Source organism: Macrotis lagotis, chromosome 5 (genome assembly GCF_037893015.1).
Source record: "Macrotis lagotis isolate mMagLag1 chromosome 5, bilby.v1.9.chrom.fasta, whole genome shotgun sequence".
Lineage (NCBI taxonomy): Eukaryota > Metazoa > Chordata > Mammalia > Peramelemorphia > Peramelidae > Macrotis > Macrotis lagotis.
This window is the reverse complement of record NC_133662.1, coordinates 260,942,928-260,956,355: the sequence shown is the minus strand read 5'-3', so window position 1 is coordinate 260,956,355 and position 13,428 is coordinate 260,942,928. Positions and strand designations below refer to the sequence as shown.

Here is a 13,428-nt window from a genome sequence, read left to right as displayed (position 1 = left end):
TTCCTATTTATCCTGTATATAACTCATTCATACATATTTGTTTGCTTGTTGTTTCCCCTATGAACTTGTGAGTTCCTTGAGGTTGGGGACCAATCTTTGCCTCTTTTTGTATTCTTAGCATTCATGAAGTTAGGTGCTTCATAAATGTTTATTGGCTTACGTAGGCAACTAGAATACTCTGCACCTTCCCTTCTGCCTCTTAGTTTCCCTGGAATCTTTCAATACTCAGATCACAGCTCATTTCTGCAGGAGGCCTTTATCTTCCCAGTTACTAAAGCCTTCTTTCCCATCTTGCCTTTCCTTAATTCTGAAAATCTTGCAGATGTCTAGTTGTGTGTGAACATTCTCTGGCACTAGAACAAATGCTCCCATATGGCCTGGGTTGGGTTCTGATTTTTTTTTATTTTTGCCTGTCTCTGTAGCCATAGGTCTTAGTACCTGGGTTTGTTATTTAGGAAACCCTTAATAAATGCCAATGAATAAGTAGCACACCATGGACAAGGCACCAGGGCAAAGCCAGATCAGTTCCTGCCCTCAAAGAGCTTACATTGCAAGAAAAAAGACAACCATAAGTAAATAAATTGCAGCAAGATACACTCAATGTAGATGAAAGGTATTCAGTCTTTGAGGGGAAAGCTGTAGCATCCAGTGAAGGGACTTAACAGATGGAATTCCTGCAGAAAATGGGACTTAGCTGGGTTTTGAAGTAAAACATGGAAACTAAGAAGCTTAGATGAGAAGGAAAGTGTTACAGCCATGGGGAATAATATTTGAGGGACATTAGTATGACTGGATGTCAGAGTGAGTCCAGGGGCATAATGACTAGGAATACTGAAAAAATAGGAAGGACCCAGGGTCTGAAGAGCTTCAAATATCAAATAAAAGGTTTTCTTTTTTTAAAAAGTATGTTTTAGAGAATTGGAAAATGGACTAAGCAGATTTGGCTTACGCTGGGGGCCAGGTCCCTTTATTTTGGAACACAGGATTGGGCTTACCATATTGCATTATCATACCTTTCTTGTTTTGTTTTTTTGTAACAGACAGTGATTAAATTTTGAATCTTCAAAAAAAAAAGTATGTTTTAGGGGCAGCTAGGTGGCACAGTGGATAGAGCCAGCCTTGGAGTCTGGAGGACCTGGGTTCAAATTTAGCTTCAGACACTTAATAATTGCCTGGCTGTGTGACCATGGGCAAGTCACTTAACCCCATTGTCTTATATAAATTTTTTAAAATTATGTTTTATCCTAATTATAATGTAAAGACAATTTTTAACATTCATTTTTCAGTTCTTTTTTGCATGTTATTTATTTTTTCAATTATATACAAAGATAATTTTCAACATTCATCTTTTTGTAAGCTTTTGAAATCCACATTTTTCTAGCTCTTCCCTCCCCATATCCAAGATAGTAAGTAATCTGATATAATTTATATCTGTACAATTATTTAACATTCATGTTTACAAAGTTTCAAGTGGTAAATTTTTCTCCCTCTCTCCCTCCCCTCTTCTAAAATGGTAGCCAATTTGATATAGGTTATATAGGTGTGATCATATAAAACGGATTTCTATACTAGTTGTGTTGTGAAAGAAGAAACAGATCAGAAGAAAGAAAACACCAAAAAACATCAAAGTGAAAAAAAAGTCTACTTTGATCTGCAGAGTTCATCAGTTTTTTTTTCCTCTGGATGTGGATGGTATTTTCAATCATGAGTTCTTTGGAATTGTCTTGGATCATTGTACTACTGAGAATTGCTAAATCATTCATAATTAATCATCACATGATGTTTCTGTTACTATGTATAATGTTTTGCTATTCCTTTTATTTTGTAATTAATTCATACAAACTTTTCCAGGTTTTTCTGAAAAAATGTCTGCTCAATTCTTATTGCACAATAATATTCTGAAATGGAAGAGTTTCTATTTGATCCTGTGGCTATTAGGGAGTCTGGATAATGCTTGTTCTTCATGCTCAAAGAAGACCATGACATGGGGGCTGGGGGTGATGACATGACAAGCACTTGAAATAGAGTAGGGGGGAGCTGTGCCAGGTCCCCAGTCTCACTTTCTCCTCCAGAGTCATCTGGGTCCAGGGACCAGATATGAATCAGGACAATTGGAGATGTCTCTGGATGCAAGGCAATGAGGGTTAAGTGGCTTGCCCAAGGTCACCCAGCTAGTGTCAGGTGTTTGAGGTTGGATTTGAACTTCCATCCTCTTGACTCCAGGGCCAGTGCTCTCTCTACTTCCCCCAACTAGCTGCCCAACAGAGTCTGAAGCTGACTGAGTGAAAGGGAAAGGGGATAGAGTCAGATCTACATTTTAGGAAAATCACTTTGGCAAGTCTGTGGATGATAGATTGGAATGGTGAGAGTCTGATTCAAGGAGATCCAAGAGGTTTTTGAAAAAGTCCAGGCAATAAGTGATGAGTCCAAACTAAGCCATTACTGTGCAAGTGGAAAGGAAAAGGTGATTTTGCAACTGATTGGATATGCAGAGTGAGTGACAAAGAGGAGTGGGGCATGACAGTGAGACTGCAAACCTAGATGATTGAAAGAATGGTAGTATCCTCAGTAGTAGTAGAGAAGTTCAATAAAATTTGGGATCAGGAGGTGGGGTGTAGAAAAACAATGCTTTCTGTTCTGGACCTGTTGAGCAAAGAGCCTGTGGGGCATCTAATTCTAACTATTAGTGATGTGGGACTGGAGCTCAGAAGAGCATTCCAGATGGGAATGTAGATCTGTGAGTCATATGATGATAATTGAATCCACAGGAGTTGAGGAGATCCCCAAGCAAAATAGCATAGTAAGGAAAAACAGAAGGGGACCTAGGAGACAGCCTAAGAAACCAGCAAAAGTATCCCAGCAGGAGAATCAGAAGACAGCAGTGTCCTGAAACCCCAAGAAGGGAGAATATCCAGGAAAAAAAAGGGTGAAAGGTCAAGGAGGATGCAGATTGAGAAAAGGCCATTCCATTTGGAAATTAGGAAATACTAAATAATTTTGGAGAAGTTTTGGTTGAGTGATAATATCACAAAGAGAATGAGAGGAGATTAACTTTTTCAATTAATTTAGTTGATGATAGAAAATGGTGAACTTGGGAGATAGATGAAATGAAGTTATCTTTTTAAAGAACTGCGTGGGGCAGCTAGGTGGCGTAGTGGATAAAGCACTGGCCCTGGAGTCAGGAGTACCTGGGTTCAAATCCGGTCTCAGACACTTAATAATTACCTAGCTGTGTGGCCTTGGGCAAGCCACTTAACCCCATTGCCTTGCAAAAAAACAAAACTGGCTACTTAGCAGTTGAGATGGAAGATAAGAGGAAGAGTGAGGAGATGTAGTATCTAGAGAGTATACTATCAAAAGTGCATGGAGAAAGTTGACCTTGGTGATGAAAAGGTCTGCTTTTTCATTGCAAATAGGTGAGGAAGAGGAGATAGCAAAGGAATCCTGGGAGATGGGGAAAAGGACAGAAGAGGAGTTCTTGGTTTGTAATTGATATTTTATTGTATTTTTCCTATGACATGCTATGGTTGTTTTTCAACATTCATCCATTTGCAGATTTTTAAGTTATACCTTTTTCTACACTCTCCCTTCCCTTTCCCCCCTTCCCCCCTAGTGGTAAACAGTATATATGTGTTTAACACATTTACATATTAGGCATTTTGTGCAAGAGGAATTAGAACTAAAGGACAAGAAAGAAAGCCATGAGATAGGAAGGAAAAACATAAGAGAAGTTTTAGAAAAGTGACCGTTACATTACATTAATGAATATACATGAAGATTCTGTGAGTGTTTTTTTTTTCCTCTGGTTATGTATGTCATCATCCATAACAGGTCTCCCAGGGTTATCCTATATCTGTTGAGAGGAGCTACATCCATCATAGTTGATTAACTCACAAAGTTGTTGTGTGTCCAATGTTCTCTTGGAAGGTTGCCCTCGCTCAGTACCAGTTCATGTAACAGAAGGAGGAGTCCTAGGGGAGTGGTAACAATTTTTTTTGGTTAATTATGAAATAAATTCTGTAACTGAAAGGGTGGGGGAAAGGGGAGCCAAGGGATTTGAGGGAAGCTGAGATGGTTTGGGACAGGGGATAGAATAAAGAGGAATGGAATCTTTGCCTGGCTGGAGTGAGAATCTCGTAGATAGTAGATAACCTACTACACTGGATTCAGGGAGCAGGATTTATTGATTTCCTCCAGATCTATTCAAAAGTTTCTAAAGTTGGCAAAGGAAGTGGTTTCTATATCTATCTACCCACCTTGTATCTATCATTCATCATCAAGCTATCTTTCTGTCTCAAACCCTCTATCCTTAATCCCTAACCACATCAGTGATTGGCAAAAATGCCTTCATAGACAGGATAGGATTATTTCAAACTGGACCAACTAATTACAGATCAACTAATTCATTTCTCTCACCCCTATTTTGCATATGAGGAAACTGAAAGTCTAGGAATGTAAGGGACTTGCCCAAGGTTGCAAAAATATTAGATATTAAATAGTAAAGGCTGAATTTGAATTCAGATCCTTTGCAATTGGAGCCTGGAAAGCCTGGGTTCAAATTTTGCCTTTGGCCCCTACCATCTGTGGGAGCATGATAATCACTTCCACTCTCTGAACCTCAGTTTCCTCAGCTGTAAAATGAGAGGATCTCACCGATCACCTCTAAGTTTCCTTTCTGTAAATCTATGAAAATTCATTTGAAAAAATAGCAGCATTTTACCACCTCACACCTTTCAGACTGGACAATATGACCAGAAAGGACAATGATCAATGTTGGAAGGGATGTGGGAAATCTGGGACACTAATGCATTGTTGGTGGAGCTGTGAACTCATCCAACCTTTCTGGAGAACAATTTGGAATTATGCCCAAAGGGCAACAAAATTGTGCATACCCTTTGATCCAGGGTCTATACCCTGAAGAGATGATGAAAAAGGGTAAAAACATCACTTGTCCAAAAATATTCATAGTGGCCCTGTTTGTGGTGGCAGAGAATTGGAAATTAAGTGAATGTCCTTCAATTGGGGAATGGCTTAACAAACTGTGGTATATGTATGTCATGGAACACTATTGTTCTAATAGAAACCAGGAGGGACAGATTTCAGGGAAGCCTGGAAGGAATTGCATGAACTGATGCTGAGGAGATGAACAGAACCAGAAAAACACTGTACACCCTAACAGCAACATGGGGGTGATGATCAACCTTGATGGACTCGCTCATTCTATCAGTGCATCAATCAGGGACAATTTGGGGCTATTTGCGATGGAGAATACCATCTGGATCCAGAGAACGAACTGTGGAGTTTGAACAAAGACCAAAGACTATTACCTTCAATTTCCGGGGGGGGGGGGCCATTATCTTATTCTGTAATTTTGCTATCTCTTATACTTTATGTTTCTTCCTTAAGGATATGATTTCTCTCTCATCACATTCAATTTGGATCAATGTATACCATGGAAATAATGTAAAGACTAACAGACTGCCTTCTGTGGGAAATTGCAAAACTCAAAATAAATAAAAACTTTCTTTAAAAGAAAGAAAGAAAAATAGCAACATTTACATGTGTGAAAGACAGCATCAATGGAAGGGCCAAAGTTTAGAAACCCTTGATTCAGTCAGTCAGTTAATAGGGATTTTTTAAGCCCCCATTAATTCTGAGGATGCAAAAAAAGACAGAAGACTGTCCTCATCCTTAAGGAATTCACAATGTAATGGGGTAGACAGCAAGCAAGTTGTCTAAACAAATTCAAAAAAATTTACTACAGGATAAATACAAGGTGGTGAGGGGCACTAGAATTAAGAAGGCTTTCTGTAGATGGGGGATTTTGACAGGAACTTGAGGGAAGCTGGAGAGATGAGGAAGGGGAACAACAGAGGAATGGGGGACATTCAGAGAAAATGTCCAACACTGAGAAATAGATGTCTTCTTGCTCCAGTAAGAAGTAGATTCATTGTCACTGCATGTACAAGGATATTGTAGGGAGAAAAGGTTGGAAAGGTATATGTGGGTGTTCATGTGAGAGCAGTAGTGTTAGGTTATAAAGGACTTTGAACAGCAAAGAAAGAATTTTATATTGGATCCTGAAAATGAAAGGAAGTCACTGTAGATTATAGATTAGGGTGTGGAATGGTTAGACTATGATTAGCTCATTCTCTGACTCAACCTGGACCAGGGCAACTCTGATAGTCAGTTGTAGAGAAGGGGCTGATCTGCAATGGCAGAGCAATTGGCTGCCCAGTATTCTCATCCACCAATGAGATATCAATGGTCCCAACCCTTCTCCCCAAATGGTTGAGACCATCTATTCATTCATTCAGCCTGCATTTGTTTATATAGAATAAGGTGCCTAGTTTGCTGGCAATAAATAAACATCAAAATGCAAATGTGAGAATTCCATAGGAATTCAGGGACTGTTAGCCCTGATCATCTCATTACCCCCCTCCCCCCAAGCTTGAGAGAGCCATAGGATCAGAAACCTAACAAAATTTGAATTTCTGGCCAATGTGTTCAATGGTGCTGCTGCTGCCCTCTGCTGGCCGAAGCAGGATCTTTGGATTGCAGAAGCTGGCTCTGCCCTGTTGGGCAACCAACTCAACTCTCTAGACAGCCCCTAGACTCCCCTCCAGAGCCTGTAGGCTGAAAGCAAGGCCTACTTGAGAAGACTGGCTCTTATTGTAGGAAAACTTTCCCCTTGAGGCCAGGTAGGATTTCTGACCAAGAACACCTAGCTCCATCTAACCCCCTCTCTTGGCAACATGCTGATGCACTTCCATTCTGGGTGTCCTAAGTAGCCTGGCCCCTAAAGTCAATCAAGTCTCTCACTTCCTGATGGAACAGCTGTGGTTATTGTGGGAGAGTGAGTAAAAGCAAACTAGGTCTGACACTCATTTGTGTAGACAGAGTCCCTAGCTCTGCCATTGGACAATTCCCTTAACTTCTCTCTCTCTCTCTCTCTCTCTCTCTCTCTCTCTCTGTTTTTTGTTGTTGCAAGGCAATAGGGTTAAGTGACTTGCCTAAGGTCACACAGCTAAGTAAACATTAAGTATCTAATTAAGTATCTAACAATGGATTTGAACTCAGGTCCTCCTGATTCCAGGGCAGGACTGTATCCACTGTACCACTTAGCTGCCCCCATCCCTTAACTTCTCTGGATCTCAGTTTACATAATATTTGTCCTTCATTTTCAAAGAAGACCATGACAGAGTGGTGATACCATGACAAGCAGATGAATTGGATTTGAGTGAGGGGATGCTGTGCTATGTCACCAACCTCCCTTTCTCCTCCAGAGCTATCTGGGTCCAGTAACCAGATATGAATCAGGATGACTGGAGATGGCCCTAGATGTGAGGCAATCAATCAGGTTTAAGTGACTTGCCCAAGGTCACACATGTAGTAAGAATCTAGTGTCTGAGGCCGGATTGGAACTTCCTTCTTACTGACTCCAAAGTCAGTGCTATATCCACTGTACCACCTAGCTGCCCATCTCAGTTTACTGCTCTGGGGTTAGACTCACCCTCTAAAGTTTCTTCTGGCCCTAAATCTTAACCTATGTTCAGATCCTGGGTCTGCCATTACTGCCTAGGTGACTTTAGGATGGTCATTTAATGAAACTGTCTAGACCTGATTTCTCACCTGAGGGTTGGATGAGGTGATCTCCAAGGTCCCTTTTAACTCTAAAGATACCTCTCTATGATCTCTGGATCTCTAGCCCAGCAACTTCCCTCAAATCTTCTAAATCTGGGACTTCTCATTAGCATGTGATCATACCCTCTCAGGGTCTTAAGTTCCTCATCCATAAGTAACTATGACTATTACCCCTGAATGAAGGTCCTGGTCACTTTGGGGAAGTTCACACATGCTGCTCTTATCCTATGAGAACAGATACTTGGGAGCCCAACTGGGAAAGGATTAGGGAATGGGGAGCACATCTATCAAGATATTCTTGAACCCCTGATATGTGCATCACTGCAAGTTCAAAACAGAGACCCTGAACCACCCTTGAAGTACTAAATGTTTATGACTAGTTAGTTGGTGGCCTCTCTACAAAAGTTCTCTGGAGCTTCCTGGAGGCTAGGAGGAGACCCTGGGGTCCTGAAAACTATAGCAGCAGAGCATATAGGAAGTAGGGTACAGGGGCTAATAGACTAAAATTAGAATTGGGATTTAGGTTCCAATCAGTCTCTACTACTTGCCTTCTGGGGGGATGTGGACAAGTTATTTAACTTCTCATCTGTAAAAAGAGAGTGGGACGAGAACATCTCTGAGCTCCTTTCCACCTCTAGAGTAAGAGTCCATGCATTCTGAAAAGTCCTCCTGAGCAGGAAAGCCCTGCAAATGGACTTTATGTCTGTTGTTTGAAGATCATCCTAGCTAAGTTTTGAGAGGTCACCTTAGAACGCAAGTGTATAAATACAGTGATATTGTGTATTCTCAATGCTATACGGTAGTCTATACAATGTATAAGTGTATATAATATGGTGACAGTGAATAACTACAGCGATATTGTATCTCATGTGGACAATAGAGTAGTGCATATGATGTATACATATGTAATATAGTGAGATTACATAACATAGTTATAATATGGTGACATATACACCATATTGTATTTATGATCTATATCACTGTATACTTCAGCACACTATATACATCATATACATCACTATTTCACCTATGATATCAATATCACCATATTATATACATCACATACATCACTATATTGTGTCTATGATATACAATATCACCATATTATATGCGTCGTATATATTGCATATATATTCTTATCAAATATTGCATATAATGGTATGGTGAAGTATACAGTGATATAGATCATAAATACAATATGGTGGCATATACAATGTATACATGTATATAATAAGATGATAGTGTACAACTACAGGGATATGTGTCTCATAGATACAATATAATGGTCTATGCAACATATACATGTATATAATATAGTGATCTTGTATTAGTGTTACTGTATAACTGCCGGGGGTTATTTTGTTATTACAAAAGCAGCTGTTATGGGGCAGCTAGGTGGCACGGTGGATAGAGCACCCGCCCTGGAGTTGGGAGGACCTGAGTTCAAATCCGACCTCAGACTCTTAATGATTACCTGTGTGACCTTGGGCAAGTCATTCTTAACCCCAATGCCTTAAATCAAATTTTTTAGAAAAGCAGCTGCTCTAAAACATTTTAGTGTTATTAATAATGATGAAGATAATGAAAATAAGGGTACAGTGGTATATATATGGATCAATGAATCTCTGTCCCCAGAGTTAGAGGATTAGATTTGGAGTTAAAAGTTGTTGTTCAGTTGTGTCTGACTCTTTATGACCCTATGTGGGGTTTTCTTGGTAAAGATAGGAGTAGTTTGCCATTTCCTTCTTCACTCATTTTACAGATGAGGAAACTGAGGCAAATAGCGTGAAGTGACTTGCCCAGGGTCACACAGCTAGAAAATGCCTGAGATCACATTTGAATTCAGGTCTTCCTGACGCCAGGCCGATGTGCTATCCATTGTACCACCCAGCTGTCCAGAGTCATAAGACCTTACTTCAAATTCTGGCTTTCACAAGTCATTCCCTGTATGATTTTGTACGTTTGTGTTTTGTATTCATGTCTTCGAGTCTCAGTTTCATCATCTGAAAAATGGGGGGGAGTTGAACTCTATGAACTCTAAGGTTATTTTCAGTACTCACTTTGGTTCACTTCCTGTTAACCAAACACAATACTTCAGATGTGATCTGATAAAGGTAGTCAAGTAAAACTTTCTTATTTGCCTTCTAATTCAGACTGAGGTAGAATTGAATTTCTTGACTGCCTCATCATGCTGTTGATACAAGTCAAACTTGTAGTCTTCCGAGAGCCCCAAATCTTTTTCCGATGAATTATGTTGTTTTAGTCACTTTAACTAATTTTGACTCATAATTTGTTCTTGGCTAAGATTCTGAAACAAATTCACATATTACAAGCTGACATCCAAATGTTCCTACATCAAATCAAGGTCACACACAAGGACCAATCTAATGATAAAAAGAAACAAAGAAACAAAAAAACCTCAAAGGTTAGGATCCAGGAAGAGCGGTTGAGTTAGTTGAGTTAGTTCCTCTATATTGTATTTTCTTCCAAAACTGGATGGACAAGAGCCATTCACCAAGGAATGGTTACTATCAAAGGAGAGTTAACAAGAAATTTCAAAAGTAGCAATGCAAGCTATCCACAAGCATATGAAAAAAAAACTGTTCCAAATCACTAGTAATATGAGAAATGTAAATTAAGAGAATTCTGAGGTTCTACTTCATACCTTTCAGATTGGTAAAGATGGTTATAAAAGGAAAATGACTATTGCTGGGGAGGCTATGGGAAGATAGACACACTAATGTACTCTTATTAAAAATATTATTTTTTCCAATCACATGCAAAATAATTTTCAACATTCATCTTTTTTGTATGCTTTTGAGTTCCACATTTTTCAACCACCTTTCAACCAACTTTCCCTCTCCCCTCCCCATGACAGTGACGAGTAATCTCATATAGGTTATCCATGCACAATCATATTTAATATTATTTATTATTAGTCATGTTGTGAAAGAAGAATCAGGACTAAAGGGGAAAAATCATGAGAAAGAAAGGATCAAAGGCAAAACAAGTTTAAAAGGTGAAAATAGTCTGCATTCAGACCCCATAGTTTTTTCTCTGGATGTGGATGGCATTTTCCATCACAAGTCTTTTAGAATTGTCCTTGATCACTGAACTGCTGAAAGGCCACCATCTCACAATGTTGCTGTTCATTTGTATAGTGTTCTCCTGGTTCTCATTTCACTCAGTATAATTCATACAAGTCTTTCCAGGCTTTTCTGAAGTCTGGCCACTCACGGTTTCTTACAGAACAATAGTACTCTATCACATTCCTATACCACAATTTCTTCAGCCATTCCTCATTTGATAGGCATTCTCTCCATTTCCAATTCTTTGTTACTACAAAAAGAGCTGCTATAAATGTTTTTTGCACATTTGGGTCTTTCTCTTTTTTATGATTTCTTTGGGATACAGATCTAATAGTGATATTTCTGGATCAAAGGGTATGCCCAGTTTTATTGCCCTTTGGGTATAGTTCCAAATTGCTCTCCAGAATGGTTGGGTCAATTCACAACTTTACCAATAGTATGTCTATTAATACACTTTTGATGGAGCTAGGAGTTGATCCAGCCATTGTTAAGAGCAATTTAGAAGTCTATCTCACTCCCCCTGAATCACACAGTTGGGCTTATCTTTGGCTGAGCAATTTTTACTAATAGGTTTATACACCAAGGAAATCAAAGAAAAGAGGGAAAGGACCAAATTGTACTAGCTATTTATAGTAGCATTATTGTTGTTATTGTAGGAAACCAAGTGGGCACCCATCACATGGGAGTAGATAAGCAAATGATGCTGTACAAATACGGTCAATATGGGTAGATTCTGATAAATCTGGGGAAACTATTCTGAATGACTATAGAGGGAAGTGAGCAGAACTAAATGGGCAATTTATATAATAACAATGATGTTGTAAAGGAAAACTACTGTGAAATGCTGAGACTCTAATCAATGCTTGACCAGAGAGGGCTTTGATGAGTCAACATGTTCCTGTATCTTGAATGAGAGGTGACAGGCTAATGAGTCATATATTTTTATGTAGGACAGCAATATGTCAGCTGTTTAAACAGACTAAACTTATTTGTTGTGAGTGAAGGTTTTTATTTTTTGAAGGGGAGAATTGTAAGAGAGAAGACAGCAGGTAATGAGAGTGACACCAAAACAGCAACACAAAAGGAGCATCAGTGAAACATTTAGAAATACACAGAAGAGAGCAGAAGGATGTTCAGATGGAGGCATAGAAAAGCAAAATAGTTTTGTTACTATCTTGTTAAATTTAATTTTTTTAAAACTGTCTAAAATAGAAAGTCACAGTTTTGTATTCAATATTCTTTTTCTGCTTGGCATATGGAAATATTCATATTTACTAATGTTTGTTGGGTTCAAAATAGGATTTAAACTCGGATCTTTCTCTATCCCAGTCCCATGTGCTATCTAGCATGTCACATTGCTGCCTCATAGTGCTGCCATCTCTTTTGTCAGAGGACTCCACAGAGATGGAGCACTGATGCCACAAGCGTCCATTCTCTTCAAGGAGGGTAACTGCATCTATAGATAGTAAAGACACTAAACCAAAGGAAATAAGACCTTTTTGATAACCTCAGATGGCTCTACTATGGGAGAGAATTATATTCCTCTTGGTCCAGTCACTTCAGTATTGAAGGATATCACTTTCCTCTTTAAAATGAAAGGATCCTAAAGAAAGCAAGAACAGAAAAAAAAATATTGATGCAAATATTTTAAATAAACACCAAGCAAGGAAATTACAGCAATGTATTACAAAGATCACACTCTATTATCAAGTTTGATTTATATTAGGAATACAGGAGTGATTCAATATTAGGAATACTATCAGCATAATTGACCATATCAATAACAAAGCCAACAAAAATCATATTATTGTATCAATAAATGCAGAAAAAGCTTTTGACAAAAATAAGTGAAACTTTGATAAGTACTATTATCTATCTAACAATATCAGCAAGCATTATCTGTAATGGGGATAAGCTAGGTGGCTTTCCAATAAGATCAGGGGTGAAGCAAGGATGCCCATTATCACCATTATTTTTCAATAGGAATAAGAGAAGGAAAAGAAATTGAAGGAATAAACATAGGCAATGAGGAAACAAAACTATCACGTTTTGTAGATGAAAGAGAACCCTATGAGGATACACTTAGAGAACCTTAGAGTCAATTTAAAATTAGTCAAAATAATAACAACTTTAGCAAAGTTGTAGGATATAAAATAAAACCACCCAAATCATCAACATTTCTATAAACAACTACCAAAATTCAACAGAAAAAGATAGAAATAAGATTTTACTTAAAATAACCATAGATAGTGTAAAATATTTGGAAGTCTGCATAATAAGACACATATAGGTCAAAATTATTAGAAAACACTTTTTTATACAAATAATGACAGATCTAAATAATTGGAGAAAATTAATTGCTAATGGATAGTTTGATTCAATATAATAAAGATTACAATACTACTTAAATTAATTTATTTATTCATCATGCCAATTAAACTACCAAAGAATTACTTTATAGAGCTAGAAAATTATAAGAAAATTCATATGGAGGAGTATAAAATCAAAACTATCAAAGGAATCAATTTAAAAAAATGTGAAGGAAGGTAGTCTACAAGTACCAAATCTCAAATAAAACAATAATCTATAAAACAAATTTGATACTGAGTAAGAAATAGATTAATAGAATAGGTATAGAATATACAGAAGGAAATGTGAACACAATAATTGAATGCTTGATAAACCCAAAGATTCC

The 13,428-nt window shown here is 38.1% G+C and overlaps 1 long non-coding RNA gene across 2 annotated transcripts in view; it reads right to left on the bottom strand.

The window, feature by feature from the left end:
- Window positions 1-655: 655 nt before the first annotated feature.
- LOC141489036 (uncharacterized) overlaps window positions 656-13,428 on the bottom strand; it is a 92,024-nt gene continuing 79,251 nt past the window's right edge. The window contains exons 3-4 of one of the 2 annotated variants that reach the window (XR_012468885.1): window positions 12,229-12,336; window positions 656-3,971 (exon numbers count right to left, since the gene is read on the bottom strand). This is a non-coding gene — a long non-coding RNA (uncharacterized LOC141489036). The other variant, XR_012468884.1, reaches the window with a different exon arrangement.